Source organism: Biomphalaria glabrata, chromosome 17, assembly GCF_947242115.1.
Source record: "Biomphalaria glabrata chromosome 17, xgBioGlab47.1, whole genome shotgun sequence".
NCBI classification, from domain to species: domain Eukaryota; kingdom Metazoa; phylum Mollusca; class Gastropoda; family Planorbidae; genus Biomphalaria; species Biomphalaria glabrata.
In genome coordinates this window covers 23,106,592-23,134,497 of record NC_074727.1, presented here as the reverse complement: position 1 = coordinate 23,134,497, position 27,906 = coordinate 23,106,592, and the positions used below count along the sequence as shown (strand labels likewise).

The following is a 27,906-nucleotide window of genomic DNA, read 5'->3' as shown; positions in this document are numbered from 1 at the left end:
AGCAACATTGTAGAGGAGGAGGGAGAAGATGGGGAGGAGGATTGAAAAACTTGCTGTATCACATGACAAGAGTCTGATGCCATCGCACTAAAATAGCCATTAGCCGTATAAAAGGTTTGTGGTCAAGTCTCTAGGACGAGTTGGTAGGTAGACTGCAGCAGCCCTGAGAAGTGAATCTGTTTCCGAAAAAAAACAAAAAAAACTTACTTTCTTTTCGACCAATTCCAAGAAAGATCTTTTTTGTTTTGTCTACTTTACAGAAACAGAGAAGGTAAATTACTTCTTGTTTTAGTTTAATTTAAATTATTGTTGTTGTTTTTAAATTCATCTATCAATAATTTCTTAAAACATTACACACAGAAAAATCTGTGTTACATTAATTTTAAAGGGATTTCTCTTATTTATTACTGAATAAATTATATCTAGTTATTATTATATATATTTTTACAAAGCTTTTGCCAAGTCACTCTGTCTGTCTGTTTGGTAAAAAGTGTGTACGTTATTTCTCCAATACACATTCTCGGATCAAGATGAAACATCGAACAAATGTTCATTGACATAGACAAGACATGAATCAATAATCTAAAAGTAACCAATGGGACTATTAATTACTGGTAAATAATTATTTTGTTTAATAGCAACAATTCTGCAATGCTCAAAAGAGCAAAAAAAAAAATCATACAACTTTTGACACTATATATAGCTACTTCCTTTTTTTTTTCTGTTCACCGGATACGCCAAAAAGCTTGCTATTTATAGATTTGCCTCTGTGTATGAAAATCTTCAATAAAGTTTGAATTATTTTAAAAACTATACTTGTTTCTTCTGTGGGCGTCTATTTGTGCTCAAACATTTTAGTTTTGTTTTTTACAATACCTGTATTCAAGTTACTCCTTCATTGATGGTGGGCGGACAGCTGGTCTTAAAAATGGCTCTAATGATTTTCCTAGAAATGTAACAGTTTGAATTAAATTTAAAGAATTACTAGCTCGTTGGCCACACGGGAAAAATTCTAGTTTGAACGTTATAACTTTTCAAAGTAAAAATAAATAAATGTAATTTTGGCTTGAGACTCAATTTAGGTCTAGATCTCGTTTGGGAATTTCCGAAGAAAAGGCTTTAGTGATTCAAGAATTTAATAAATTAATGTTCAGGAAAATTTTGCATATTGTCTTCTAAGTCTAGATCTAAATGCTTATCAATGGAATATTAAAAGGTGTAGTGTAGTAGATTTATACATTCGCTTAACCAGGGTTCTTTCTCGCCCAGAAGGGGGAAGGGGGCGGGTTTAAAAATGTTTTTTAAATTTAAAATTCATTTATTTTTTAAAGATAAAAAACAATCGCATATAAGCTTCATAAAAGAAGTATTGTGTTTCTAAAAAGTACTTTTAACATTTATCTTGTTTTTTAAATTATATTACTTGCTTCTTCCATGGAGTTCTTTATGAGCTCAATAAATTTAGTTGTGTACTATTTTTTAAGAGTTAATTTTTATCTGAAGATTTCATATAATTTAACAAGATAGAAAGTTTTATTTCCTCTTATAGACTATTATTTTCAATTGAAAAAGAAATGTGTTGACAAAATGTATAATAGCAGATATGTCCAACTTTTGGCCAATAGAATATAGTTCCCTGCAAGAACCATCGGTCTGATTTAGACACTCAACTTTCTTAAATGTATATGGCGATTTTCATGATAATCTAAACAATGTTAGAGGTGCTAAATTAAAATTCAGTGTTACAAACTAAATTACAATTTAAAAAAAAAGCTACAAACCACAGTCGTATATTCTACTTAGACTGGACATGGAAATCTCTAACACTACTGAAAGCTACAACAAGGCGTTTGTTTAGCAAAGTACTTATAAGGAGCAATGTTTTTTTAAACCCTAGACTATGCAGCATATAATTTAATGTTTAGATCTAGATCTAGTAATTGAACATCGAAAATAAGAGCACTCGCGCCTCATAATTATTATTTTGCAATTTTTAGATACATAATCTAGAAAGATCTTGGTAGTCTTACTTAGTTACTTACTTAGACTAAGGTCTTCCCGTCTGAAGCCTCCTCCCACCTGGTGTCCACTGTTCCTAAGGTCTTCATGAAGGTGTGGCGCCAAGTTATACGAGGACGTCCCTGTTTCCTCTTTCCTCGTATTGGCCTCCATGTCATGGCAACTCTTGGTATGTGTAGTTCATTTTGTCGGAGAACATGTCCTGCAAACATCATGCGACGCTCTGTCACAACCTCACTAAGTGTTCGACTCCCATAGGATTTCCTTGTTTGAGACCCGATCTGTGTAACTGATTCCCAAAATCCGTCTCAGCCATTTTTGTTGAGCCACATTTAGTCTTTTCTCAATTTTGACAGATGACTTCCGGCAACATATGCATGTGAGACATGGAGGTAATCTTGGTAGTCAATCTATTTAAATGTATACAAGATGATTAAAATCAACAGACTTCAATTATTTCGATCTAGGATTTTTGAAACACTATCTCAATGGAAACTATTACGAATTGGCTTTAATTGTATAGATTAGAGTGAATATATAGTTCTGTGATTAATAGCACATTCTATTTAAAATCCGCAAAACGGTATTAACGGATTCCTTAACTTTAAAAACTAAAGATCATTACTTTCTTTAGACAAAAAAAAAAAAAGAGCGATTTTCCTAGATTCGGGGCGTTTTACCTTACAGCTTGAAAAAAGTTACGTACATAGCAATCTGTGATCATTATCAGATAATAATTTGTTCCCGTTTTCCAGTCTAGGTATAACATATATAGGTATGTGCTACAAACTTACGCAATGTTTCATATAACTTTTTCATGAAAACATAGCTCATCGACACTTCTCTTATTCAAAACTACAAATTAACTCTTTCTCTCCTAATTGACGATACCCTCGTTGATTTGACCACATTAAATTAATTTATGGTTTTTCTAAACATTAATTTGTATTATATAAAGAGTATGCATTTCCCTTTAATTCTAAAACAAAATATTTTCTGAAATTTTTTTAAATAGAATTTAAATCATAACAGGAAGGTGAACTGCAAATGAGAAAAATAAATAATTCCGTCGGATCAAGGAAAATAATTACGGAGAGAAAGAGTTAACCACAAAAATATAAACTGTATTCCGATAAATTAATTTTTACTGTAAATACTGAACACCAAAGATTTCGATTAACTAAGAAAAATGTGTTCCTTTAGTGTTGGCGAAAGGCCTTGCAGTTTTTTTTTTAAGTTTTAAGTTTCAAATCACTGGCTGGTATGGAAGCCTAAACATTAACAAGAATAACGTAAAAAAAGTACTTAAAAGACAGACAGAGCGAGTTGATAAAAGGTTTGTAACAATTAGAACAAACTTCACCAAAGCCTCAATGTTCTCTAGTGAGGTCATTGGTAGCAAACAAACTCCATTAGGGCAACTGTTCGAGACAAACTTTCTCAAGAAAGCTAAGAAGATTTTAGAATAAAAAAAAAAAAACACCCTTTGGGTCAGGACTTCAATGCATTCTAAAACATATGGAATAACTTAGTAAAGACGAACCAGGTGAAACCAATTAAGTGAAATGAAAAAAAAATTTTTTTTAGACCTTTCCTGTTCCTGGTCAACATTATCTTCAAAAAATGACTGAACAAATTCGTACTAGTTCTCCTTTTTTCCTAGTGCCGCTAGAACATGACACGGGTTGCCTGAATCCAGGGCTGGTTTTAGGCACTTTCATAGGCCCCGCGCGAATTCTAGATGTAATTTATTAAAATAAACCATTTTAACTTATCATTAAAGGGTTTCTGGGATTCTCCTGAAATTGTAAAATATACGAAAACGTCATTACAATCTCCTGAAATATTAAAATCTTCTGAACACTGATGCAAATCTCCTTTAAAGAAAATACAAAATTGTCATTTCTGGGTGTCATTTAATATGGAAAACGCCAATCCTACTAGAAATTAAAAAAAACGGCATTGTCAGCTTTCATTTAATAAAAATGTAATAATAAGGCGAATTTTAACCAAAACAAGAAGTTCAAATACTTAATGTACTTTAATAGTCACTGGCATATAAATATAGATCTAAATCTATCTCGACCTCTTTAAAAAAAAAGCGATATTTTGCAGCTCATAGTAAATCTAAAAGGCAGATCTGAATGTTTATCAGCTTTTTGTTGAAAAACTACAACCTACTGTAGATGGCTCGTAAAGCTAAGTTGACAGTGATTTAGTACTTAGGCCTACTAAAGTATGAATAAAATGCAAAGACGAATTTATTTTCTAATACAAAATTTTATTTTCACTTATTATCCTTATCACAACCCAGAATAGGCCCGGAGCAATCCGTTTCGCATAGGGCCCCGCAATCTGTAGGACCGGCCCTGCCTGAATTAGCCAGAAAAAACAAAGACTTAGCATAGTTTAAGTTTCTTATTAACATTCTTGACCAGATTAACACATGGACGTACGTAAATGTCGCAATTGTAAACTTTTTTGAAGGGACATCTGTAGGGGAAAAGAGAGAAAATACAGGAAAATCTTTTTTTTTTCTTTTTTTTCCCCCCTATTTCTATATATACTTTATATATACTTTCTGCTGCCTTTCAGCAAAGTATCGTAAATAAAATACAAAGATTTGATAAAAAGCTTGCGATTTTTCGTCACTTGCGATGTCAGGCTGCGAATCTGTCAAAACGTGTCTTAGTGAGTGCCAAGGAAATAAAAGGATCCTGTGTACGAAATTTCTTGCGAATCCATATGACAGTTGATGAGATCTCTTGATCAATCGGTCAGCGGTAAGCATTATGTACAAATATTGTACATTATATTTTTAATTATAATACCAGATGGTATTATAAACGGTATTTATATATATATATATATATATATATATATATATATATATATATATATATATACAACTTAATTGATCCGAAAATCTGTTTGTGCTTGCCTCCCCTAACTACCTCAATCTAAAGCTCCTGATTTATGTCTCCATACATGGAGTCAACAGAGCACAGCACATAAACTCTGTTAAACAATTTCAGTTTTTTCCCCTCTACGTTACGGCTGCTTGCAGACGCCTCCCCTTTTTACTTTTACCTCGCGCAGGCTCGTACTGTCATATCTGCGCAAATTTATTTTGCTTGTCTACTATTTTTTTTTGGTCGTGGTTGCGTATGTGTGTGTATTTGTGTGTGTGAGAGACACGTGTGTGTGTGTGTGTGTGTTTGTTTCCTAAATTATTTCGCCCCCCCCCCCTCCTTTTTGAAAACGTTTTCCCCATTCGTTTTCATTCTACGATGTAAACACAGATTTACGCAGAGGAGAATCTAAATTGGCTGGGAAGGGGGGGAGGCTAAATTAAAAATCTCCCACGGGTCCCCACTTAAGGGGGCACCCCAAATGAGTTTCCGAAATTTGTTTTTACATTAAATATTACGCCTTTATTTCATGTCGTGATGTTCAATGTCTAAATGCGGGGCCCTTAAAGAGGTCAAGCCTCCAGGGCCCCCAAATCCTTAACTGCGTGTGCTTGAGACGGCGAATCATGTCCTGCAAATTAACATTTAACGTTTTAATTTAAACATGTTCAATTTTTTTTTACATTTTCGATACAAATCGTTATTAGCATCAGATTTTAATTGCTTGATTTGCACCCTAGAATAGTCTAGAAAGAGTCTTATTTTTTCAATTCGTATTAACAACTTGACTTTTGTACATTATGAGGGAAATTTTTTTTTTTTTAAATCAGTTTTACAAAACTTGTGGAGAGGCCGGATTAAACATTTCTTAGTTTGTCCCATTACTGAACTAGATTCTAAATTTAAACCACATTTATGTTAGCTAGTTTCTCCGTAAAATAAACCAACAGTTTTGACCTCTTCTACGTATCTTTAAACATAGTTAAATGTTCATTTGATATATTGTTTTGTTTGATCTACCTATAATACCTGAAAGGTATGATAATTTTTAGCACACCATTTCGCACTAGTGTCGCAAATAGAAAATGTTTGTTTGAATATTTCTTGTCATTCTTTCATTTTCTTAAATATTTTTTTTTAAATTTTATTTTTAGGTCAAAATGCAAAATACTTACATTTTTTTAATCATTATTTTAAATTGTCAAATAAGAAGACAATTTTGTTTAACATTGCTAGTTTTGAAGCCAAATTAATATTTTGATATGCCTATTTGGACACCTTTTAAACACCACATTTTAGAAGACACCTTTCAAAAGTTTTGAAGCCAAATTAATAATATAGAGCTCCTATTTGGACTTCAACTTTTCTTTAAACACGTCGTTTTAGAAGACCACTTTCTTTAATGTAAGTAGTGAAGCCAAATTTATATTTCAATGTAATTTTGAAAGCTAGGTTTCAACGAATGGGCAATGTAAAATTACGAAAAAGGTTGAGTGCTAGGCATTCAATATTCTCAAGGCAGAGTAAAATATTGACTTAACGAGATATAGCGAAAATATCACAAAGTGATTGCAAGTAGGCAATACGGATGATGTACAAAATCATGTACAATGTCTCTTTAAAATTATTAACTTCCCATTATTCAAATTTTGTGAATCGTATTAAAATATAGTTCCTCACAAATATGGACAAATATAGTTTAACATTGCATATACAGGCTCCACAGATTCATACAACTAAATGCGCCAAATTTTCCAAAATTTCCTATGTCGTGGTCGCCGAATGAAAACAATACACAGTGTATACAATAGTTGTACTCGTTATAAGATTTCCTCGTGCATATATAAATCTGAAATCAGTTGAAAGTGGTAATTTACCTCTGTATTCCTCCGCATATATTTGTTTAAAAACGCATTATGATAAACAATCCTATTAGTGCACTTTTTACGCTTGTAAATAATCAGATTCAGAGAAACAGAGAAAAAATCTGAGATTTCAAAGTGAGTTTCTTGCATAATAATAAGGCATGGTCTTGAAGTCAGAACATTAAAGTGTGCAGTATGTCACGTGACCCTGTTGCGATCTACATATGTGGTGGCACAGATGGGGGTGGTGTGTGTGTGTGTAGTCAGCCCACGCCTACAAAAGTAGACTACGACGGTCAGCCGAGACGAGTTTCAACATGACGGTTCGGGAAGGATCGGCGTCGTGAACACTGCTCAGGAGCGTCACGAGAATTGTAGTCATCTGACCACCCAGAATGGTCGAGCGACGTTCTGTCCGATTCGAGAAGGCCAGTAGGGACCCTATATAAAGAGCGAAGGTATCAGAGACCAGTCAGTCACAACTTCCCGATCTACAGTTCATTACAACGGCTCAGTACAAGTCCGAGACGAGACAGAGAGACCAGTGCAAGAGTTGATACGGCGGAGAGATATTTGTACAGTCTTGTGTTACGTGCTGCCAATTGTACAGTGTTGGCTGTTATTTATTGACATTAAACTATTACGTTATTTTGAAGCCCAGAGTTGTCAAGTTCTTTAAGTTGGTGGTGTCGTTTGGTACCATTTGCAGCGAGCCTGGATAGGGAGATTCGTAACAATATTTTGCCAACTCTAATGCAGATAAAGCCGTTTTCCGCCGGTAGTCTTCTAATTTTCGTCTTTTGCGCATGTCTTCCACTAGGGCCTTTCTTTGAGACTCAGATGTTTATCCCTCGACTTTTGTGAGAGATCTCTGTCTCTGTAGAAGACATCTGTTGCCTGATGCTTTCTTCTATGCTAGAAAGGGAAAAAAAAGCCGCTGAGTTTATCTTTATAGCGCTTCCTGTGGGCATCACTGTCCGTCCTTTAGCCGAAGTATAATATATATATATAGCTCCTCCTTCGTTGTCGAAGATGAGCACGTTTCTCATTTCCTATGGAGTCGAAGATGACTGTAAAGTCCAATCTCGCTTTAAAAAACCGGCCACATACGTGGCATGGGGTAGGTTTGGTCAGTTGCCGATAGGCCTTCTTTTTGTTGGTTCGGCGCTCTATCGCCCTGGCCACTCTTCTTGCTTCAAATCTTGAGACTCCGAGACTCACAGCTTCACGCCATGAGGAGCGCTCGAGAGCTAGTGCTTCCCAGCTGTGAATGTCGATATCGCATTCCTTGAAGGAGCTCTTGAGAGTGTCTTTGTAGCGCTTGTATTGGCTTCCCTGGGAGCGTTTTCCTGCACACAGCTCCCGATACAGAAGTTGTTTGGGAAGGCGATTGTCTGGCATGCGGACAACATTTACTTTTTACTGTCGCATTAATACTGGTCATGTTGGAGTTTTAAGATTTCTGTGTCTGGTATGTGGCCTAAGTATAATAACAATACTAACAATCTAGTTGTGGTTTTACATTACGGAAATATTTGCCACTATAGGGCTATAGACAAACACATGGATCTATTTTTGGTTATTCCTTTTAAGTATACACAGTTCCACAAACTGCAGAGAACTCAAATAGTTCCAAGCTTGGAACTATAAACATCTCAAAAATAATTTAGAAAAACTACTTGTTAACTTATGACGTTCAGTCGAGTAAAAAACAACAACACACCAACAAATCCAGTTATTAAATTAGCCGTTTTGTTATATTAGAAAAACTCAACTATGGCGGTTAACAATTAATAGCTAGACCTTTGTGTCCGCTGTACAGAATAGAGGAAATATATTTTTGTGAAATTTTTCTGTGTCGTATCTAGCGTAGGGGTTTTTCTAAATTTGAAAGTCCCCGGGTCTCCACTTAAGGGCTCCCCCAAATGAATTTCCTAGATGTTTTTTTTTTTTTTTTTTTTTACATTAAATATTAAACTTGCAATATTATCTTGCTATTATTGGGGAGTCAAAAATACTAAATGATGTTATAGATGATGTTATAGATGATGCTATACATGACTTTGCTGCAGAGAAAGCACGATGTGAGATGATATGAATTGAGATTTGTCACTTGTGCATTATCTCGCCAATAAACAACGGTGTTATTAATTAAAATAGTCTTAGTGATTTCTTTTTTGGTTAATAATAATATATACCGATTTTAATTTAGACATATATTTATTAAGCACATTATTTCATTTCATGAGGTCAAATGTCTAAATGCCCCTAAAATGGTCAAGCCCCCCCGGGCTCCCGAACTCCCTTGCACGCTTTATCATTGTAAACTTTAAATGTTTTTAGCTCTTTCGCATTTTTTTAAAATGTATTTAGTTGGCAGCAGTCCTACTTCAAATGGCGTCCTTGACATTTTTTTTTGTTTGTCTATTAATTTCAAAATCTCTCCCCATCCTCTTTTTTCTATTTTCCTAAGTTTTTCATTAGGTTCCATTACATCGCTTCCACATTTCTCCAAGTTGTTTTCTCTCCTTTTTTTCTATGTTACTGTAAACTTTACTGCTTAAAGAATGTAGACCGTATCTTGAAAATCGTAATACATACAAAGAGGAGATTACTGAGTTAAAGTTTATCCAGTAAGTCCCCTTTAGGTGAAGTTTAAATAGTAGACTGAGTTATTCAAATATTTGGGACAAGATGGCCGTTTCGCTTGCAACGATATGCGATCCGTTTGACATTTAACATTAATGCAACATTCTGAATATCAACTCTCTGTTTCAAATGTGTCACCACATCCTTCTAATAATTCTACATCTAATTATTTCAATTAAGATTAAATTTATTAAACTAGGTTGATTGTACTGTCTAATGTAAAAGTATCTTGGCCCCTTCTACGTCTAAAGTAAGGAATAAAGTTCACCTTGCGATCATTTCTGTGGCTCGCGAGCGTGTCATGTGGCCAGCACAACGACCCACCGCCTAAACTTTGTCCCAACAAATGTCGGGCACCCATTAGACCTGGAAAATCTAACATTTTTACTTTTCTTTTGTATCTTGGAAAGTGAATTTTAAAATCGATTTTAAAGAGTCAAGGTAGACTAAAATCACTAATAAATTAAAAAGTATAGTAAAGTTCCTTTCAGACCTTGCAGTTTATAGGGCAGATGACTTTTCCACAGCTGGGTGGATCCCGAAATTAAAAATCCCAGGATTCGAAACCGGAAACAGCGGTTAGGAAGCTAAGCACTTAACCACTCAGCCACCGCGACTCCATTAATAAAGTAACGCTACTAAAATGCCTTCAAAGTTACAGTATGGAACTATAGATCTATTCACTATATACAAAATGAAATATGTTACAGAGATGAAAATCTCAGAATAAGTTCACTGCTTTGTTATTATTTTCCCTGATGGTTCGGTTCGTAGTGTACACTCACTGTTATGTTCATCGACGTATCACGTGACACTCAATGACGGCTGCTGCCGTCGGCTATGTGTTACAATTACTTTATCAAAAACATTTTGTTTGGAGAGTATGTTGGTGAAGCTTCGCCTTGACGTTTTAGTCTGGCATTGGTTGAATTTTTTTTGTTGTTGTTTGAGTTCAAAGTGCTCAAATAGACATTAATTGTAGCGTTCTGCCTTTATTTTAAAACATGATGTCAAACTCGTGGTTAGATGATCTTTGATAACGAATTCTCGCATCTTTCGATGCATCCATATTAAGTATACTTGTGTTTATATAAGCTTTGATAAAGTATCCTCGTAATATAATCTCCGATAAATTGTTCTTGTTTTTGGAGTGCGGTGGCTAAGTGGTTATGCGCTTGGCTTCAAGACCTGCGGATCCTGGGTTCGAATTTCGGTGAAGACTGGGATTTAGAATTACGGGATTCCACTGAGTTCCTGACTCAAGTTGGGAAAACTAAAGGCGGTTGGTCTTTTTTTTTTGTCACATGACACCCTGCTCGTTAACCGTTTGCAAAAAAAAAAAAAAAAAAAAAAGATAATCTTAACAACATCTGCCCTATAGATCGAAAGGGGAACTTTATTTTACTTTTTAAAAATATTCTTGTATATAATGTTTGATAAAGTATCCTTATGATCATGGGCGTAGCCCGGGGGGGGGGGGGGAATCGGAATTTAGTGATTGATTTTTTGCTTTGATTTTGTTTATTTTAGGTGAGATTTTAATACTAAACCATCACTCGCCCCAGCACAACCGAAGGGGTTTTGAGTTTAAAACCCCCTACCAGGGGGGGTTCGAGTTTTAAAAACCCCTTCCGGGGGGGGGGGTTCGAGTTGAAAACCCTACCAGAGGGGTTCGAGTTTAAAAAACCCTACCAGGGGTTTTGAGTTAAAAAAACCCTACCTGGGGTTTTTGCAGTTAACTCCCCTTCTTCTACAAAACAAAACAAAAAAAAAATGCATACGAAAATCCCCTAATTCCAAGAGCACAGTTAAGAAAGATTTTGATTTAAAAACCCCCCTCTAAAATTTACGATAAACCCCCTCTTCAACATAAAAAAAAAAACTAATTACGCACTCAAAATTTTACGAGCGTAGCTAAATGGGTTTTGACTTTTAGTTTTTAGTTTAAACCCCCCTTCAGCGGGGTTTGAAGGTAAATAAATACCTCTTTAATATTAAAAACAAAGCAAATTATACACTCATAATGTTATGAGTGTAGTCAAAGGGGTTTTGAGTTTAAACTCCCCTCCAGTGGAGTTTGAAGCTAAAAAATACATCTTCAGTGTAAGAAAAAAAGCAAATTACGCACTCAAAATGCTATGAGCGTCGCCAAAAGGGGTTTTGAGTTTAAACCCCCCATTCAGAAGGGTTTGATGTTAAAAATACCTCTTCAATATAAAAAAGAAAGCAAATTACACGCTAAAATTATTTGAGCGTAGCCAATCCAATCGGGGGTTTTGAGTTTGAACCTCTCTTCTACAGATGGCTTTTTTTAAAAGTTTGAAACCCCTCCAGATGGTTTTGAGTTTAAGATCCCCCTACAGGGCATTTTGAGGTGGAAAACCCCCAACAGATTATTTTGACGATAAAACTTCTCTTTTCGATATAAAATCTAAAGCAAACTACAGTCACTTAATTCCAAGAGCGTATTCAAGAGAGGGTACACATTTTTACCTGTGGCAAAAAAAATCCCCCCCCAAACCCCCCCCCCCCCCCGAAAAAAAATCCTGGCTACGCCCGTGCTTATGATTCAGTATATTTGTATGTATTTCATTGCTTATAATATATCATCTTTGCCAATTTATATCCTACAAAGTATCTATTGAACTTAAAAATAACCCTTATGTCATCTGATCCTCGCATAAGACTTTACACTAATCATGGAGATTTTTAAATGTCACAATTCTAGTCTATTTGTTGAAAATGTTTTAAAACTATTTAACAATCAAATGACACCATTAAGTACACTGTTGTCTGCTTTCTATAAAATGCAGTCTGTTATTGTTTTTATTTTCATTGACGTGTAATAGTGCTACAGTATAATGTTACAGAGTATAAAACATTGTCTCTAAGGTTTTAGTTCTCAGAGCAAGTATATAATGCGATCTAGGATGCAAAGCTCATCTGTTTCTATGCTGGACTGTTTACTAGGGTGTCATGTGGCCAGCACAACTACTGCCCTTTATTTCCTCAACGCATGTAAGTTTTATCCGACTTGAGTGGACTCTGGTGTTACGGAGTGAGTGTGTGCGTGTTATAAAGGTGTTTAGATATTTATTTTTAGTTGTCGAGAGAGAGAGGGAGAGAAAGAGAGAGCATTAATTTAATGATAATTTTATAGAATGATGCAAGATAAGCTGCCTGTCGTAAGATGTGTTCAGTACACCAGACGACTCCAGGAAGCCAGAGTGTAAAGACGTGCTTTTGGTTTAAAATTAGTTGCCTAAATATCAGTTTATTTCTTTTCCTTTCAAGTTGCATTTGTCTATATTGTAATAAAAGTTATAGTTAGTTTTGTTCACACACAAATTTATCCACGTTATTTCAAGTTTTATAAGTTAAAATATAATACACCTACAGCGGTTTAGTTGTCTACCAGAAATTTGGTACTGTAAGTCAGCGGTCTTCACCAGGATTCGAAATCTAAGACTCCTTAGTTCGGAATCTGAACCATCTACTACAGACCTGTGACGTGGCAACGAGGTATGGGTCTAAACTGCCCACAAGGTTGTGACGTTGCAGGTCAGTGCTCAGGCCTTCTAAAACGATTGGTCTCTGCTGAACCCATGATTGATTTCAGATTGATGTTGATACGTAATATCATAAGGTAATATCTAGTGTTCTACGCGATGTAGTTATTACATGCCATGCTCATAGACATAGAAACATGACGTAGCATGTTATGGGCTAAGTTCATGTTCTACAGCGTACACCTCGAAGAGTCATGAAATAGCTAGAGGCAGAGAACTTCGATACACCGCTAGAAAAATAAACTCATTGTTTATAGACGTCGCAGTGTGAGTCAATGACGTTACATTTTTTTTTAAATATTTGTGTTAATTTGTTCTTGTACTGACAAAGTTGCTTGCGCTCCATCATGGACACACGGTGGCAAGAAGGCACTACAAACAGCGATGTCCTTGCAAACGCCGGTGTAGACAGTATAGAGCAGGGGTTCTCAACCTGTGGGTCGCGACCCCTTTGGGGGTCAATTGACGATTTGTCAGGGGTCGCCGAGCTTAAAAGGTTGAGAACCGCTGGTATAGAGGGACTTCTTATGGTCCGACAATTACTCTGGGCAGGGCGCGTATCCCGTATGGGGGACGAACGTAAGGGACTTACACACGTTCTTACTAAAGAACGTAAGATATTTTATAGCTCCACAGTTGTTCTTCTTTTCCAAGGCCTTTATGATCTTTGTGGGCCAAAATATTTTTTTTTGTGACAGGGCCGATTTGTAAACACACACTCTCGTTATCTATGCTAAGATTTTCTTATATACGCAAGTGACAACAAACAGCAACTGAAAACCTAAACGCTTATTTACAAGAGACAAATCAACTAAAAGTGGAAACTTGTTTTAAAATTAGCTCCATTTCAAAACGAAACAAAACTCTATTTGTTCTAAACATTTATTTGTTGTTGTTTTTTTTAATGACTGGACAAAGTTATTCAAGATCGTCTGCTTTCCCTATTTGTGAGTGCACTCCCTTTCCTCTTCAGGCGAACGTCAATTAATTAATGTCAGGTTCATTTAACAGTAAGGTATCCAATGACATATGTTCAGTTTACAACTCTCCCCCTCCCTCTTTCAAAGCCCTAACAACCCCTATCCAACCAGTGTCAGCTCTGTCTTTAGTCTATTTACTTCCCCTGGCATGCAGATCTAGGCTTCTCTCAGACTGTTTGGAGGCCGACGCAGAAACTGGGTCGCTGGGTTGAAGCTTTAAACAGCTGTTACAGTTAAACCGGTGTAGGTGTATTATATTCTTAATGTAGAACTTTAAAAAAAAATTGAACAAACTTCTTATGAAACAAAACTCAATGTAACTTTTACTTTTAATACGCGCAGCGTTCAACTTCAATATAAATGTCTGTAGAAACACAAGCTAAAAATGATTCTCTGACAAGATATAGTAAAGTAAAGTAAAGTTTCCCTTTCAGACCTTGTGGTCTATATGGCAGATGATGTAAAGGTCATCTGTTTCTGTGGCCTACGGTTAACAAGGGTGTCACGTGGCCAGCACAACGACCAACCGCCTTTACTTTTCCCTAACTAATGTCAGGTACCCATTAGAGCTGGGTGGACTCAGAGGCGCCCGAAGATCCCGAAATTAAAAATCCCAGTCTTCACCAGGATTCGAACCCCGGTCCCCGGTTCGGAAGCCAAGCGCTTTACCGCTCAGCCACTGCGCCTCCTCTGACAAGATATAACACATTAAAAATACATTTTTTCCTCGCTTGCCCCCCACCCCCAACCATTTCAACGTTCACACCAGTATTTATGAACTTTAACTAGGAAAGATCACCTCCTGGTTTCATCAGAATTTCTTCAGCCTACACAACCAAACTATCCGCTCACCTTTACTCATGGCTACATCAGAAACACAGACATACACTCCAATCATTAAGGACGTTATAAAGTAATAGTGGTCATTGCACAAATAAAATGTTAATTCATTAAAGAGAATCTCACATCTTTAATGTAAGCTAAAGAATTAAACATTTTAATTAATTCAAATCACTTTTTGACATAAACAGTTAAAGTGGTATCTCCAAAATTAAAATATTCAATATTCTGAAACTCTTATGACAATCACAAAAAAAAAATAATATCAGTGTTCCCAAATTGATTCTTGAAAGGCACACTTTGCACACTCAGAGTATTTAGCGGAACAGATTGCTTTTTTTTAAAAATAGAAATTAATTCATGTGGTAGCGTACTAGTTAATTATTTCAGTAGTTCTTGGAACACCTATTCGGGGTTAGGATTATAGGGTTTCGCGGAAAACAATTTGGAAAACACCTTAGATTATGAAGCTTGTAAGTTCTAGGCTATTGTTAGCTGTTCTGATAAGAATCAGAAAGAACATAGGGTCCCTATTCTGTTATATCTTGATTGTACAAATTGATAGAAAGTGATGCGACAATATTCAAAGTATTCTAAAACAACAGAAACTTTACAAAGAAAATAATCACACCTTTACAAAAGTGGGAAACTTTATACAGCAAAATAACATCTATAAACAGGCTAGCATTCATGTTAAATCAGTACGATCTATTAACTCTTTCTCTCCTAACTGACAATACCAACGTTGATTCCACCAGAATTTGATAAATAAATACGGAGGGAAAGAGTTAATGGACTAACATTCTAACTCAATCATGGCAACCTTTTTTATAGTTTTAATAACATTCGAATTCAATCTACTGACAAACCTTCGTATTCAATCATGGATATCTATTCATAGATTAAGTATAATTCATGTTCAAACATGGGTAACTTTTAATAGATTAAGTATTATTCATAATCAGTCATTACAATCTATTGATTAGTAAGGATGATTATAGATAATAGTTCATTGATATTGTATAAAATGACCTGCATACAAAACTAACAGTTGTGACTGACACACAGATTGATAACCAAACGAAAACAAATAACGTAATTGGCCATTCTGAAGTCTTATCCTCCTAGATAGTTTTTCAACATTTAGCACCATCCCCAGATTTAAAACAGACTTTCTGCATCATGGGGTAACACAACCAAGCCCCTTCACAGGGGAAGTAAGTCAAGACTTTTATGTCGGAACACGGCGACCGATCATCGGATGACGATGACCACGTCCCTGGGGCGACACAAAATGTGCCGTTTGCCCCTTACACTTGGTTCTCTTTCATAGTTTTTGACAACTCCAATACTTGTTATCGACCCTTAACGACTTTTGAAAAAAGACGCTTGTTATGTCCCTTTACCATACATGAACGCGTGCATTAAAATGGTGAGTGCATTTTTTATTGATACTCTCAACTGTGTTATTCGAGTATTTTTTTTAATTTATTTATAAATTGTTACAAGACTATAGTTTAATATTTAATAAGTAACCAAACAAATATGTAGCTCTATAATTATTGACTAGATCTAGGAAGCGAGGAGAAGACAACATCAAAGATTGAACAATCCTGTCGTTGAATGTAATTCTATCCAGGACAAAGGACAGAGTGGAATGGAGAAAGACGGTTGACAGATCTTGTGTGCTGCCCCAACTGTTCAACAGACTAAGGGATAGGTGATGGTGAACTAGTTTTAGGTCACAGAAGTCAAAATTGTTGACCAATGTCTTGGAAGCATGCTGCGAATATTCTGCATGGCAGGCAGTTCGTTGTTGTTTAGTGTCGTTGTTTTTTTATCATCCAGTTTAATGAGATGAATGTACATTCTGTCTTATTGTGTCCGACAGTAAGGTGACGTCATCTTATTTGATGTTAGCGACTGACTGTTTGGACCTATGACTATGGACAAAACTGACCTTATCTGTAAGAAACTCGTTCATAGCGCAGACTCATGCACACTCACACACAATCTTATGCTTTCACATACACACACTCACTCACTTTCTCTCCCTCACTCACACACTACACCGCTGTGACTAGTGCTGTTGTAAATAAACTATACAGAATTGACTGACTTAATAGAACCACAGAATTGACTGACTTAAAAGAACCACAAAGTCTCAACCTGTATGGTGACATGTGTGCACTACGCGAAACAGCAGGGTTTCTGTCCAGGGTTTTAAAATTTGAATCTCCCAAGCCCTCAGTCAAATTGAGTGTTATGATGATGATCAAGTATAGAACTCATCTGACTAACTCTACCAAGGCACAGAACTCGAATGACTAATTCTCTCAAGGTACAGAGATAAGCTGACTAAATCTATCAGGGTACAGAGATAAACTAACTCTATCAAGGTACAAAACTCAACTGACTAACTCTATCAAGGTACATAACTCAACTAACTAGCTCTACAAAGATACAGAGATAAGCTGACTGGTTCTATCAAGGTACAGGTCACAACTGGCTAATCCTATATACTGTAGTCCAAACTGACATTCATGATGATGTCAGTATTGCCAATGTTCTAGCTACTGCAACATTCAATCTAATTTTAGCATTTTTGTAGAGCCCAACAGTCTCTCTGTAGGAACAGTAGTCAGCGATGCATTTGTGCAATTAGAATACATTCTTTTTTATTTATTTCTCTCTTTTTGTTTATAAGGAGCTCTATGTTCAGTGCTAATTTTGGGTTTCAAATATCGATACAATGTATTCTGCATCAAAGAATATTAATTTTTGTGGAGTTTAATATTATTTTTGTTAATTTAGAAAAAGGTAATTTTGCTCAAAATGTATTGTATTAATTAGATAGTTTTTTTTCTCTAATTTAAATTAGTATAAATTAAATATAAATTACATTTTATTCAATTAGATACGTACTTGTATTATTTACACATTCACTGTTTTTTTCATTATTATCGATGCAAATAGCTGTACGTGTGCGTATTACTTCCCCTTCATCTAATTCTGTACGAGCTCTCTGTTACTGCCAAATATAACATTTTTACTGGGTGGCATGGTTAAGATATTTGGAAATTCGAACAATTCATAGTTCAAAGATTTTAGAACTTAAAAACGATGTTTATAATAATAGGTCACTTTCTTCTCGCGAGGCATAGGTACCACATTAACGTCTCACTCCAGAACATAGATAACATTGGCTTATATCGTAGGCCACAGGCCCCCTACATACACACAAATGGTAATAGTAATTAAAAGTATTTATTTAAAACGCGAACAGGTGGTCCTGTTCAAAGTTTATCATTGAAGACTAGACATTGCGTTATTTTGAAGGCGATGCTGTTTATACACAGACGTAAAGCGTGTATCTAACGGAATCGTAACGTGTCGTATCGAGACCAATCATTATAGAAAGCCTGAACGCAACATGTGTACAGTGAAGACCCATAGATCGTTGTCTCAATTCGTACTGTATTGACACTTCTGCCTTATGATTTATTAAAATACATAATTAAGGGCATTTATTATTGTATTAAGGCCTGAAACGGATAGGGGACTCTACAAAATTTCTGCCCTAGGTCTTCAGATGCTTACGTTGTAAAAGCATATTAAATATGTTCTGAAAATGCTAAACTTTCACAGATTTAAATGTAAAATAATGAAGAAAGAAGCTTTAAAATAAAAGGGAAGCTACCAATCAAATCTTTTTAAATGAATTTAATTTCATGAGTATTTTCCCTTACTTAATTAAATTTCCATATATTCAAATTACATGGAAAAAAGATTTATTGTTTTTTAAGTAAAGGGGAAGCTATCTATCCCATCTTTTGATATAGTTGGATTTCATGGATTGCCTCCCTTACTACAATTAGTTTTATTTGTTTTTATCACGCTTTATCTTATCTTATATAATACAGACGTTACTTCAAAAAAGAAGATGATTACGTCCTACGCGTCATGCATTTAGTCATGCATATTAACCAATGACTTAAATTCTGCCAAGTCACTGGTTTTCCTGGCTAGCTCAGGCAACCTATTCTATGCTCTAATAGCACTAGGGAAGAAGGAGCACTTGTACACATTTGTACTAGCATATGGGACAAGAAACGTCCGTTTATCTCTGTGTCTTTTAGAGTATTTTATTAAATTTTGTTTTTGTATTTGAAGATTATGGTTCAGTGATGTATAATTGCTACTTTACTTTTAAGTCTTCTATCCTGAAGGCTTTCTAAATTTAATGATTTTATTAAAGGTGTTACTGTAGTCAAATGTAAATATTCGTTTGTTATAAACCTCACTGCTCTATTTTGTGTCTGTTCCAGTTTCCCAATGTTTTCTTGAGTTGAGGGGTCCCAAACAGAGGATGCATATTCTATAATTGGCCTAACCAAGGTTAAATAACATTTTAGTTTTATGTTTTTATTTGATTTATAGAAATTTCTTTTAATAAACCCTAATGCTTTGTTTGATTTTTTGATAGTTTCATCAATATGGGGATTCCATGACAGTTTTTTTTATTTATTATTACACCTAGGTATTTTGCGTTTTTAGTCTGTGTTACTGGTTTACCATGGATAAGATAAGTGGAATTAATTTGTTTTAGTTTCTTTGTTACTCTTAATAACTGACATTTTTCTGGGTGGAAAGACATGCTCCAATTTGATTCCCATTTCTGTAATGCATCTAATTCTCTTTGTAAAATATCTGTGTCTTGTGTTGTTTTTATTGTTCTATATATTATGCAATCGTCAGCGAATAATCTGACTTTTGTTCCTGAACTAATGCAATGTGGTAAATCGTTAATGTAAATTAAAAATAGTAGAGGACCTAAGACTGTTCCTTGTGATACACCTTAAGTTTACTGTTATTGGTGTTGATTTAGAGCCATTTATTATTACAGTTTGTTCTCTCCCTATCAGAAAATCTTTAATCCACTGATGCAATGAACCATCAATGCCAAAATATTTTAATTTTTTTAAGCAAACTATGGTGGTGAACTTTGTCTAAAGTTTTTGAAAAATCTAGTAAGCATCTATTAGCTCACTTTTGAAAAATCATCAATTAGTCCTATTAGTTGTGTTTCACATGATCTAAATTTCCTAAAGCCATGTTGGTATGGAGTAAGGACATTATGTTTCTGTAAGTGGTTTATTATGTGTTCTAGGATTTACATGTGATGCTGGTAAGTGATACTGGTCTGTAGTTTCCTGGGTCAGATTTTTCTCCTTTTCTAACCAGGCTCACTGTCCCCTTGGGACGCGACGGGCTGAAAAGTAGGCAAAAGTGATTTTTTTTTAAAGAGTTGAAAGTTTTGATGTAGTTAATATCTCTTGACTAACACATCTCTTTTTATCGGTATTATTTCTTGTTAGAATTTATCAAAGTGCAGTATCTTTGTTCTGTTGACGTGTTTTTCGTAATCACTACCGGCCCGCTAAAAAATTATTCTGATCTGACAAGCATCAACCCATTACAGATATAATGCTTACATGTGCCTTGAATGTCTCTCACACTTTAGTATATTTCTTTCCGGCCTCTTCTATTTTATGACTTTATTTGACTTATGCTTTATTCACTTCGACTTTGTCCTTCAATGATGATCACTTTTGTCCTCTGGGGGGGGGGGGGCGGATGGTCTTGTACTGCGTTTTTTGTTTGTTTTGGATGTGCGGGGGGGGGGTGATTAAGTGACTTGCGTTGATAATTTTGACTTTTTGTGTTATGTCCTGCTCTAAAAGCGCTCCACAGCGCTGTGCTGGCGATTTCTTTTCTGTCCTAGTTAACCGGGGTCGGCAACCTGCGACTCGCGAGCCACATGCGGCTCTTTTGATGTGAAGCTGCGGCTCTTTAGTTCCATACTTTTATCAACATTTAAAAAAAAAATAGTTCTGAATCTTTTAACGAAGATTAGGCGCCACTTCGATCTCTCAGCCACTTGTAATCGCCTTTCACCACACCACACACCCCATTATACGCGTCCTCACTGTTGTCAGTCCGTCGGAAGCTCTCGAATGACGCCGTCGTTGGATGTTTCTATGTACATTTTAATTCGCTTTGACGCAAGACAAATCGGCGTCTTAACCACATGCTTTGACTGTGACGTATAGTTTGTTGTTTCAAGTTAGAAGCGATTATTTTCTCAAAGCTAGAAGCAATCTACAAGTAATGCTAATCTAGCAAGCTTTGCGGTATCAAAAGAAATAGCACAAAAAGGCAAACCATTTTCAGATGGTGAGTATGTCAAAGACTGCTTCCTACGTGCAGCTGAAGAACTGTTTCGTGATTTTAAAAACAAACCAGAAATCTTGAAAAAAAAAAAATCCAAGATTCGCCACTATCCGCTGAAACAGTACAAGACAGAATAGCTAAAATGTCTTTAAATGTAATAATTTTGCAGATGGAAGAAATTCAACTTTCTTTTGCCTTATCACTCACTATAGATGAGTCTTGCGACATTAAAGACACGGAACAAGTTGTAAATTTTGTCAGGTATATGTCTTCCCAAGGTCCAAAAGAAGAAATTCTAGGATTGCTACCTCTCTCGGGACAAACTAGAGGGGAAGATGGAGCGAATGCCGAGCAAAAGTACCTTGAAGACAATAAAATCATTTAAATAGCAACTGATGGAGCCAGAGATATGACCAAAACATAAAAAGACAACAACGATTATTCGGAGCAAAATAAACCACGAAATTCTTACGTCTCACTGACTAATGCACCAAGAAGTGCTTTGTGCCCAAACCGATTCCGACTAAAATAGTTGGTAATCAAGACCGTTAACAGCATCTTGTCAAAAGCATTCTACCATCGTCAGTTTAAAGAATTCTTAAAAGAAATGGTGACTCAGTATTCCAACCTCTCTCTGCATAACAAAGCGCGATGGCTTTCCAAGGTAAGATGATGAAATGTTTTGCTTTGTGCTTGAATGAAATAAATTCATTGCTAAATTAACATAACCCTGAAATAGAGAACGACAAATGGTTGCAAAAATTTTACTTTATTGTGGATATAACTGCGAAATTAAATGAGCTGAAGCCAAAACTGCAAGAAAAGGGAAACCAAGCCGATGTTTTGATAGAATTTGTTTGTGTTGAAGAAAAAGAAGATATGAAGAGTGGTCAGTTACTTCATTTTCAATGTCTAAAGCAGTATCACGATAAAATCGGCGCAAATTTTGACACGAATTATTTCAGCACAGTTATAAAAAAATCAAAGATGAATTTCTTGACAGATTAGAGCAGCTCAAAACCAACAAAACCATTCTAGCATTCCTAGTAAATCCGCTCTCAACACAAATAGTAACGAAATCTAATTTGATCCATTTGAAATTGATACTGGATCTGTAGAAATGCAAGTGATCGATTAAAAAAGTAAAACTTTGTGTTGTGGAAAATTTACAGAGTTGAAAAGCAAGTTGGAAGAGTTGGATGTCCAGAAATGTATGTACGTAACGCAACAAAAGTGGACAGCTTTAAAAGAAATAAGTTAAAATAAGTTATGAGCTAAATGTATCCAAACTTTCTAAAACCTTGCAAAGCCATCGCTCCCATTGAATTTGTTTGTTCAATTGTTTGTTATGAAGTACAAGTTAGTGTTGTAAGTAAATGTTTAATAGCTTTAGTTGTTGCCGAAATAGAAAAAATAATTATCTAATAATGTCATATATCATATATATTATCTAATTTGTTGTGAAGAACACTACTTATATATGAATTCGTTATATTTTTTCATTACAAAAAATAATTGTGTGTGAAATATTTAGAGTTGGCAAGAAAAAAAATGTGGCTCTTTAAAAACTTATAAATTTGTAAAATGTAATTTTTGGCTCTTCCGACTCAAAAGGTTGCCGACCCCTGTCCTAGTAGTCTGTGCTCTGCTTTTTTCACTATGAGATAAAATGTGCTTGCAAGTAGAATCCATGAATGCAGTACAGAATGCAGGGAATCGATTCGCCTTTTATTTGGAGTTTTTGACAGTCTTGCTGGTTACTTCTCTTTCTCTCTCTCTCCCTTTCTCTCTTTCTTCCTCTCTCTCTCTCTCTCTTTCTCTCTCTCTCTCTCTCTCTGTTATAGTCAATATCAGGGTCGGACAATGTGTCGATACCATACGAACCGGCCCACAAGTTACGTGTCATATGATGCACATCTATAGGTATCTGCCTTCACAATATATAAATGTTAATAATCGAAAACTAAACGCCTAATTACAAAGGTGGTTTTTTGTGTGACGTATTATATTTCTATATGTAGGTAGAATTAGAGGCTATATATGAAATCTTAATTTGTACAAAAAGAAATCACTACCGTACAATCTCAACCTTAATTATATTTAATTGAATACTTGATTACATGCTTTCACGACTTTTGTTATTACGCATAAAGTCATACATACAGCTTGAAAATGGAGCGAGCAATAGTTCCGTCTACTCCCTTCTACTGTGTACATTAACATCCACATTCAAGGCTTAAGGTCTCTCATCACGTTAACGGGACTTGCTGTCATTCAAAGTAGCCCATCGGGGATGAGCCCGAATGCCCATAAAGCCAGTCCACCCCTGGTCACTATAGCTACTCATCATTATAGAATGACCTTAACTTTATTCTTCAGATGAAACCCAGCACACAATTTGTTCTCACCTTAACAGCAGTCTTATACATCATCGCAATCACAGATGGCGCGCAGACTTGCATGTTGCAGGTGGGTATCACAGTTTTATGTTCACTGCATGTTGCAGGTGGGTATCACAGTTTTATGTTCACTGCATGTTGCAGGTGGGTATCACAGTTTTATGTTCACTGCATGTTTATCACATTTTTCTTAACGACCGGTGGTGGTGGTAGGGGGAGGGGGGCTGAATTGAACTTAAAACAAGCAAACTGTTACAAATGCTTTAAAAGTAAAACTTTTGTTACAGCCATATTTCTCAGTTCTGAGATGTTTATTTCCCTTTTCAAGAGCAAACCAAATTAATTAATTGCAACTATTTAATTAATTATTATGTTAATTTATTTATTGATTCATTTTTTTTTATAAACAATGAATAATTGTGCAAAATTTGGTCTGAGAATGGGATGTGGGAGAAATAACGTTTGCAGAATATGTAAAAGTCAGACGGAGTTGATATCACCTTCACCTATCCCTTAGTCTGTTAAACCGTTGGGGCACCACACAAGATCTGTCTTTTTCCATTCCTCTCTGACCTTTGCCTTTGATAGAATTTCAGCATATGACAGACCTGTCCATTCTTTCATGTTGTCTTCCATTCGGCTTAAGGATATCTTCGGCTGAGTCCTATATAATGAAGACTCTAATGTCGAACACATTTCTATCTGCATTGCATGAGTAATGTGTTAAAGTTTTAGTGATACCCCAAGGCTTAAAGATGTCCTAGGCCGAGGCCTATATAATGAAGACTCTAATATCGAATACCTTTAGATCTGCAGTGCATGAAGGATGTGTTAAAGTTTTAGTGATACCCCAAGGCTTAAAGATGTCCTAGGCCGAGGCCTATATAATGAAGACTCTAATATCGAATACCTTTCTATCTGCAGTGCATGAAGGATGTGTTAAAGTTTTAGTGATACCCCAAGGCTTAAAGATGTCCTAGGCCGAGGCCTATATAATGAAGACTCTAATATCGAATACCTTTCTATCTGCAGTGCATGAAGGATGTGTTAAAGTTTTAGTGATACCCCAAGGCTTAAAGATGTCCTAGGCCGAGGCCTATATAATGAAGACTCTAATTTCGAATACCTTTCTATCTGCAGTGCATGAAGGATGTGTTAAAGTTTTAGTGATACCCCAAGGCTTAAAGATGTCCTAGGCCGAGGCCTATATAATGAAGACTCTAATTTCGAATACCATTCTATCTGCAGTGCATGAAGGATGTGTTAAAGTGTAAACGAGACGAGAACCTGGGCATCACGTCAGAGATGGAGTGTTGTGACAAGTACACACTGTGTTATTTCATGTGTCAACCAGATGCAGAGTCAGCTCCACCGTAAGTCCCCCCCCCAACCCCAGATAAATCACTAAACCTTAATTTAGATACACACATTTAGTTTGTTCGATATAATTCATAGCTCATACCAGGGATGTTGTAGTTTGACATTAAAAACTTTAATTTCATTTATTATTGGGACCAATAACATTGTCCTTATGGAGTGTCACAATTGAATGCTGACCATGTCCTTCAAAGCTGTATCGAGAGGTCCGAAAAAAGACACTGGTTCAAAATACCCTCTCGAAGAAAAACTGGAGAGCTGCCTATTCTGGACACTACTGTACAGTTCATCCAACATAACAATCACAACGCAGAAGAAGATCCCCTCTACATCTGCTCTATTGTAGCTTCATAGAAAGTTCGTTTGGCTACCAATGCTAATCCATAATATCTAATGGGATAGTTCATACAAAATCTATATCTAGAGCTATATTGACACACTCTGGAGTGACTAGAGACTGTTTAAGTGTGAAATGAATATCTTTTACAGATTAAAATTGTAAATAACTTAATCATTCATTTGTAAAATAACAGGCGTAGTAAATTATTGTATTGCAATGTTGCAATATAAATTCAATGAATAAATTAACCTTAAGAATACTAAAATAATCTTTAACGTACGACTGACCACTGAATGATCTTTACTATTTCCCACTAAAGATCTTAATTCAGAACAGCTTCATAACCAGAATATAACTTTTTAAAAAATTATTAACGTAGAGCTATTTTAGCTCTGCTAAGGAAAAAGAATCTATTGCTTTCTTGGGTGCTAATGATTCGAAACAATTTCCGTTGTTATTAAGAACAAGCGAAGTCTGTTGTATAAACCTGCTACAGTGACATTCCATTTGTACTTATGTTGAGTCTTCTAAACTTAGTGTTTTGAGAACAGTAAAGGCCCCAGAATGATCGTTAATGCCATAGCGATTTAAAGTTGTAAGGCGATCTAGTAAAAGACGCAGTCTAGTCAATCAACCTTTGAGAACTAAGGCAACAAAAAGACTATACAGGCAGAGCAAAACGTGCGCCCGGGGCAAGGTACTTTATTGGTGCCCCCGCCCCCATTTACCATTAACATATATAGGCGCCTCTCTGTGTGTGACTCCCCCTGAGGGTAGGGACCGGAGCATCGTGCCCCCCCCCTCAACTCATCTCTGTATACAGGACAAGAGAAACGTCACTTAGCAACAGACCATATGCTGTATCTCACAATGACATCCCCCCCCCAGTGCTGTTGACGGTCCTAACCCTAACCCTAACCCTAACCAAACTGCTGGTAGACAACTAAACAGCTGAAGGCGTATTATATTTTAACTTATAAAAATGTAAATAACTTGAGTAACTTCTTTTTGAACAAGACTAAACATAAATTTTATTACAATGTAGACAAATTTAACTTCAGATGAAATGAAATAAAAGTAGTAAACATTAGTAGTAAAATTGTATTTTATACAAATTCTAAATCTAACTCACTACAAAACACGTCTTTTCACTCTGGCATTCTGGAGTCGTCTGGCGTACCCAAGACAGCTTACAACAGAGCCGCTTCTCTTGCACCAGCCACCAACTAACTTCTCACCGTCACAATAAAATAAACACACACACATACACTCTCCATAACATCAAAGATGGCTGCCTGGTCGTGCGGTATGCGCTTTGGACTGTCGTTTGGTGGCCCTGCCCCGCTGCCATCCCCCGTCTTTCTGCGGGAGGTTTTGGGCTAGGAAGAAGTTTATCTTCAATTCTGAAGGAACATCCGAAACATGTCAAACATTTTACAATTTACAAACATGTTAAAATGGAAGAATAAACGAATGGAGATATATGAACAAAATCAAGAAGAAATACAATTGCATTTGTATAATGCCAAAATGTATAAATAAAGTCTATATCAGCAAAGGAAATTAGAATATACAATCTAAATGACATGGTTTAAGTCTATTTGAACGAAACTAACATGAAAAAGTCAATATGAACAAATTTGTTGATTACTAAAAAGTCAGTATGAAGTAGGTCTGAAGACAACCAAAATGAACAAAATCAAAATGTGAACTGACTAAATAGGTTCACATATAGACACATAGTTTCTCTTATACTTTAAATTATCTCACATCTTTGATTCTCTTTTCTGACAAACAAAATGTTTGGTGCTTTTCTGTTTGTTGATGAACGAATAGAGATGACCACGCGTTGCTACATCACAAGTCTGCAGTCAGGCCTACTATAATAATTAGTCTCGTTATATCCGAATCTCAATACTCCTGCCCATAATAAACCTGCAGAGGCTCAATTCCATTTAACGAGTTTTTTCGGTGATTTTTGGTCCGTGGCATTCGTATTTACAAGGCTGTGATTTTGAAATCGGGATTTTTAGGGCTCCCATGTGTCCACTCAACTCTAATTTAGTTAGGAAACGTAAAAGCATTGGTCATTGTGTTCGCCACGAGAAACCCTCGTTAACCGTTGACCAGAAAAAACAGATGACCTTTACATTATCTGCCCTAAAGATCGAAAATCGAAGAAGTAATTTTGTTTTTTTGCTTGCTTATAATCCCTTTTCCCAAAATAGATGTCCTTGACCTGCTCTTTTTCTTATCAGTTGCAGTTCTTCCAAAGGGAAGCGAGGTCGATGGAACAAGCGCTCAATCTGGGACAAGAAATCACTGCTTGAGGAAAACAACGACTTTGAAAGTCATTTCTATTGAATACGAAACAGACGACACAGCAACCTACACCAACAACATAAATAACATCATCCTTTTTTTAAATATATAGATTGTGTATAAATAATTCATTCTAATTATTCGACTTTTGAATACCAAATTTGGAACAAGAAAAACGTTATTTAGAAAAACGTTATTCAAAAAGCGATCCTTCTGGTTCTAGCACGGGATATTACCTAGCCGCCCGAGTATATAGTACAAGCGGTTAGAGGATAATATACATTTTTATCAATTATAATTAGTCGCCAGAGAAATGTTTATGCTCAATATTTCTTTATTATTATTATTATCATTATTTCATTTGATAAAAACATTAATAAAGTTCATCAAGAAAAAAGTT

At 35.7% G+C, this 27,906-nt stretch overlaps 1 long non-coding RNA gene across 1 annotated transcript; it reads left to right on the top strand.

Annotated features, from left to right (window-relative positions):
• Window positions 1–85: 85 nt before the first annotated feature.
• On the top strand, window positions 86–27,906 carry LOC129923695 (uncharacterized). The gene is made up of 4 exons (XR_008775696.1): window positions 86–271; window positions 23,448–23,537; window positions 24,716–24,840; window positions 27,443–27,906. It is a non-coding gene; the product is annotated as an uncharacterized LOC129923695 (long non-coding RNA).